Below are 6,000 nucleotides of genomic sequence, written 5' to 3'. Positions count from 1 at the left end.
CGGTTCAGCTCTCCAGCAATGCTCCCTCTAAGGGGTGGAGTCCTGTGAGCAAAAATTCTACTTTGTGAGCTGCTGGCATTAAAGTGGTGAGCGAGAGATTTGGCTGCTGCATAAATTAGTTTGCTCTGGAGCCCTCCTTCCTGAGCGAAGGCAAAAATGTGTGAGCCGGAGGCTAAAAAACTGTGAGCTGGCTCACACTAACTCAGCTTAGAGGGAACACTGCTCTCCAGTGTGGCTTTCCGTCGTCCAGCTTTGTGACTGAAACAGAAAATGAGCCTCTTTACAGAGCGAGGAGAAAACATACTGCTGGATGTGGTGTACAAGGATAACGCTCATCCTGTGTCCACCTTACGCCTCTGAGTTACTCAGGTGAAATCTTCTGGTATAAGTCCCGCTTGCTCTCGCAGTACTTTATGGTCTTTTGAGCAGCCGTTCTGTGCTCTTGAAGTAGGGCCGTTTGAAGCGAGTGGGATTTATTTCCGTGGAAACAGGTACAAGGTTGTTGGTAGCTGAGGCAAGGTGCATGCGAGGACTGTCCGGTTTGCATTCCAGGCTGTACATCAGAATGGTTACGTACACAGTGCTTGGCAGGACCACTCCTTGAGTAGCTGCGTTTGGGAACTAATTAATTAACTGATGGGTTTGTATCTTGTTCTTCCTCCGAGGAGCTCAGAGCAGTGTGCATGGTTCTCCTTTCCTTCATTTTATTCTCACAACAACCTTGTTCCAAAGTCACCCAGTAAGTGTCATGGCAAGTAGGGGTTCAAAACTGGATCTCCCTTGTTCGAGTCCACACGCTAAACTACACTGGCTGTAGTGTAATTCTAGTGCCAAACCTTCATAGTGACTGTATGACTTACCTGAATTTACAAGTCAGAGGAGGATGTTGTTTCAACTCATCTGAAATCTATTCTGTGTTTTCTAGATCCTAATATTTTGTTAGTCTTGTTTTTTTTTTCTACACTTGCAGCCTATACAGATGTGATCTCTGGTTGGAGCAACAAGGACACTGAATTGATGAGGGTCATAGTGACTAATATTAAAATGGGAAGTATTAAGCCAAGCAATGACTTGTCAGGAAGTAGAGCACTTGGGTTTTGTAAGTAATTGTTTTTATACATGACTGGTAGCAGTTCTGTAGTTGAGTGCGAATTGTTTATGGCTTCTATTAGTCACCATCTCAGCCTACTCATGTAATAACAAGTTTCAGCTTTCTGTTGGCTACTTGTGGTATGAAGACTTCCCCTAAAGATACAGCAGTCAGCAAATATGAAAAGCATGCCTGGAGTAGCTCGATTGACTTTATAATAGGGTATCTGATGTGCACAGCTTGGTTTGCTGTTTTTCTAACTGGTGCTCATAAGAGCCTTCTGGATGGATCAGACCAGCATCCTGTCTCACACAGTGACCAGCCAGTTCCTCTCAAGGATGAATAATAGGGCATAGAGACTGAGGCCTTCCCCTGATGTTTCCTCCTGGCACTGGGATTCAGAGTTTGACTGCCTCCAGATGTGGAGGTTCCCAAACATAGAGCTCATTTTATATCACTGTAACAGTATCTTTTTTACTTTGGCTCTGAGGTGGAGAACTTCCAACAGTGCTGAGGGATATAGTAAGTTATGCAAAAAAGTGTCACATTCCCTTGCATCTCAGTGTAGATTAATTTACATTGTTGTGTAAATCATTCATCAAATCACCAAGGAAAAATGCCATTTTAAATCACTCACTTAAATCATATTTCCTGTATTTTAGCTCATGAACAACAGTACATACTAATTGAGTGAAATAACAGTTTAAACATATTGTTTTGCAACTAAATACAGTCTCTGTAGCTAAGAATTTAGTTCAGAACCTTTGGTCCCTTAACCCACATGTCTTTTGATCTACACAATTATATCTCCTTAGAGACAGGTTGGCAAAGGAAGAATTGTGAAAATTAATTGATTTCTCTTTGTTTGTCTTTGAACACACAATTACTTGAAGGACCTAAGTAGCTAGAATTTTCCAGAGAGCTCATAGGTCCTGGGTAGTTTCAAAAGGTAGCTGTGTTAGTCTGTCATAGCAAAATAACACAGAAGCCAGTGGCACTTTAAAGACTAACAGCATTTTTTTTCTAATTCAATAGTAATCTTTAAGGTACCACTGGATTTTTGTTTTATTGATTTGTTGGGTAGAACAGCATTTTTTCATGAGCTCCAAAGTAAATGTCATTCTGCTATGTTTAGTAGAGTTAGATATATTTAGACCAGGATCTTTTAACAGTTTGGTGTAGTTGTTAAAGCGCGGACTCTAATCTGGGAGAATTGGTTTTGATTCCCCATGCCTCCACATGTAGCTGCTGGTGTGACCTTGGGTCAGTCACAAGTTCTCTCAGAGCTGTTCTCTCATGAGCAGTCCTCGAAAGAGCTCTCTCAGCCCCACCTTATCTCACAGGGTGTCTGTTGTGGGAAGGGGAGGGGAAGGGAAAGGAGATTGTAAGCCGCTCTGAGATTCCGAGTAAAGGGCTAGGTATGAATCCAATCTCTTATTCTTCTTTGCATTGTGGAACTCAGATGAAAGAAGTACAAAACCAAGGTGACCCTAATTGGAATACAGGGTGGTTGATTCTGGATAATGCTTTTGATCTTGTCAGTTACTGGATCCAGTGGAAAACCTGTAGTAATATATATTTTACCTACTGTGTCATATTTGTATTCCTTGTCAACGAGAGTCAGACTTTTTGCCCCCAGATTCTTCATATAAATATCTTGTACTCAGTTTGAGAGAGAATGGACATTCACTTGTTTGTATTTCATTTAGGTTTCATTATAAACCTCCTTGTTTTTCTTTTTTAAAGTAATGTTATAATGTAAACAGAATTAAAGAGAATCCAGTTCTTCTGTAAAATCAGTTTTGATCTACTCGGTAGTTGCTTTTGTTGCTATCACATGTATATTATTTTAAAATTGATCTCATATTGTGGTTGCCCTCAAAATTATGTGACATGTTGCTGCAATTCAGTTTTACAGATGAGAAAATGAGGCTCTTAGAGCATGTTTACCCCCCCAAAGCCATATAAGAATTCAAGGCAGAGATTGAAGTTCAAGCTCTGTGTCCTTGAAGAAAATTCATAGGACCACTTTGATTTTACTAAAGCACAGGGTATTAGGAAATGTTTCTTAACAGAACATTTGCCTTCATGACCAGTGTCCACAAAGGTGAGCCACCTGGTTAAAGGTCTGGATGTCATCTTATAATGGTTGCTTATAGTTTGCATTCAGGAGCTGCGGTGGCTCAAGTGGTTAAGACGCTGAACTGCAGGCTGTGGAAGGTCAGTAGTTCAGCAGTTCGAGACCCGGGTGCGGCATGATGGAGTGAGCTCCCATCTCTAGTTCCAGCTCCTGCCAACCTAGCAGTTCAAAAGCAAGAAATTGCAAATAGATAAATAGGTACCACTTCGGTGGGAAGGTAAAAGCATTCCGTGCGCCTTGGTGTTTAATCATGCCGGCCACATGACCACAGAAACATCTTTGGACAGCTCTGACTCTTCGGCTTTGAAACGGAGATGAGCACCGCAACCCTAGAGTTGGATTCGACTGGCTTTCGAGCAAGGGAACCTTTACCTTTTTACCTTTACCTTTTTATAGTTTGCAGTCACAATCTTGGCTTGCTTTGGAGGAGCCCCAAAATAAAATTGAAGGGTAGGGGTGTGTGTGAATGTGTGGGAAAACACTGGACTTTAAATTCTAAACTAAATAGTTAAATGTTCTTTAATAAAGTATAGCAAAATAATCATTATATAGGAAACGCTCATACTATCAGTTAGAAGGTAAAAGACCAAATGCATTTCAACATCTTTTAGTTTGATAAATACATACTTTTATTCAGTAATCTTTACACACATAAGTAACAATTAAGATTATGTTGGTTACCTTTAGGTTATTGAAGATTAGCTTTTAAAGGTTGAGCATGGTTAAACAAGAAATTATTTTGGGCATATTATCTGCAATAACTTGTCTGTTTTATACTTATTTTTAAAATAGGATTCAGGTGTACCTTTTCAAAATATGTTTTTTTATGGCTGATCACTGATGAAGAAATCATTGTCAAAATTGTCAAAATGTGTCTGGTCTTTTTCTTCTGATTGATAGTATGAGTTTAATATGTTGTGGTTATTTTGCTGTACTTATCAAAGGACTTTTATTATATTGTTTATAATTTATTGGACTTAGTTTAATGCTTATATATATATATAGAGAGAGAGACAGACAAACACATACATATACCTCCACTGCGTTTTGGTTTTGTTCTTCCCCTTTGCATGCTTTTGCTTTGGAGAAGTTCTGTAGACATGCATTAACAATGTTAGGTCTGCGGCACACGTGACGTGACTCTACCATTTAATTATCAGTTGTATGGTTGCAAATGGATCACCAAGGATATCGAATGCAGTTATGGGTATCTCAACTGCATGTACAGGTATCTAGTATCAGTGTAGCTAAACAGGGTATGTTACCTTGTGTACAGAGGAATTAAGCATGGATCTGTTCTTGGTTTCAGTGTAATGGTAATAGATGACTGTATTATGAGATCACAGTTAAAGCTGATACTGGTCAACAGAACTGTGTATGAAGATGCCAACCTTGATGACTATGAATTGTTCTCATCCTCACGTTGTGTGACTGGTACAATCCATGCAGTTCCACTTGCCTAGTCTTGATCATTATTCTGCATGTAGATTTCTTCAGGTAGAAGAGAGAAGAAAGAATGTTGTTTGCTTGACCTTGGATGAAATCACTGGAGAAGATGATCCAGAGTTTTGGGTTTCACTGCGATATGCTGATTTATCCCTTTTCTCTCTCTCACCTTTTGAATCTTCAGGAGGCAGCAAAAATTTTGAAGTAGGGTTGGGTAGCAGTGATTGACTGGATAAGCAATCTGAAACCTGCTGACCAAGATAGAGGTACTTTATGTGATGAGGAGGGGATGTTGTGCTTTCATGATAGAGGATTGTCCCACCCTTAAGCAAAGGCGCTCCTGGATTCATTTGCTATCCCTGCATGGTTAGATGTCAGCTGAGGCCAGGGGTACTGCACTGGTTAGTTCACCATTAAACCACTTCTGGGATTAGACTAGAGATCTGGCCTCGGTTACTCATGCCTTAGTGACATCCATACTAGACTATTCTGCTAACATGTTCTGCGTTGGACTTCCTTTGAAAAGTGGAAGATTGTCACGGGTCCAGCATATGGCAGCCAAATTTCCAGTAAGAGCAGGCTGCAGAGAGTGTTCTAGCCCTATTTTTTAAAGATCTCCATTGGCTAGCAGTTAATTTTTGGGCTTAATTCAAAGTGCTAATTGTTGCCTTTAAAGCCTTAAAAGGTGTCAGACTGGAATGTCTTCTATAGTCCTTCTGGCCACCAAGGACCTAATTGGAGGTCATTCTCTGTGCACCTTCAGAGTCTGAAGTGAGGTGGTTGGTCATGAGAGAAAGGGCCTTCTCATTAACAGCACTGTATCTTTGAAATGTCCTTGTAAGGAGTATCCATGTGACACTGGTTATCCACAAGTTGTTGAAAGCAGTCATCTTTCAGAGGCATGCAGTTTTAAGGTCTGTTTTTGTTTTAATCTGCTCGAGTTGATTAATATTAAACTGGTGTTTTATATTGACTGGCTGTTTTTTAAAAAATATATTTTTGTGGGTTGGTGTTGTCTCGTAACCCACCAAGATCCACTGGGACCAAAATACAGGCTAGAAATGTTTCTAATAAATAAATAGGTGTTCCCATCCCTGTTGAAGTGCTTACAGTGTGCAATGAAAAGTGTAAACCATTATGCAAGATACCACTGTAAGTCTCCAGGGTGGCTTGTTTAGGAGGTTGGTGTTAATGTAGAATGCAGCTTTTGTCTCTGGAGGAAGAATGATCTCTGGACATAGTTTAGATGAACCTTACAATATTCTCCTAGCAACTGATGCAAACCACCAAAGAGCTATATTTCTTCCTTTACCAAAATGTCTTC

At 40.1% G+C, this 6,000-nt stretch overlaps 1 protein-coding gene across 1 annotated transcript in view; it reads left to right on the top strand.

Annotated features, from left to right (window-relative positions):
* Positions 1-6,000, top strand: part of CHIC2 (cysteine rich hydrophobic domain 2) — a 39,129-nt gene that overhangs the window by 402 nt on the left and 32,727 nt on the right. The gene's annotated exons all lie outside the window — the stretch shown is intronic.

The sequence above is a fragment of the Gekko japonicus genome, unplaced genomic scaffold, assembly GCF_001447785.1.
Source record: "Gekko japonicus isolate JY-2015 unplaced genomic scaffold, Gekko_japonicus_V1.1 scaffold2272, whole genome shotgun sequence".
In the NCBI taxonomy this organism is placed as follows: domain Eukaryota; kingdom Metazoa; phylum Chordata; class Lepidosauria; order Squamata; family Gekkonidae; genus Gekko; species Gekko japonicus.
The sequence above is the reverse complement of the archived record's forward strand: the minus strand, read 5'-3'. Positions and strand labels throughout refer to the sequence as shown.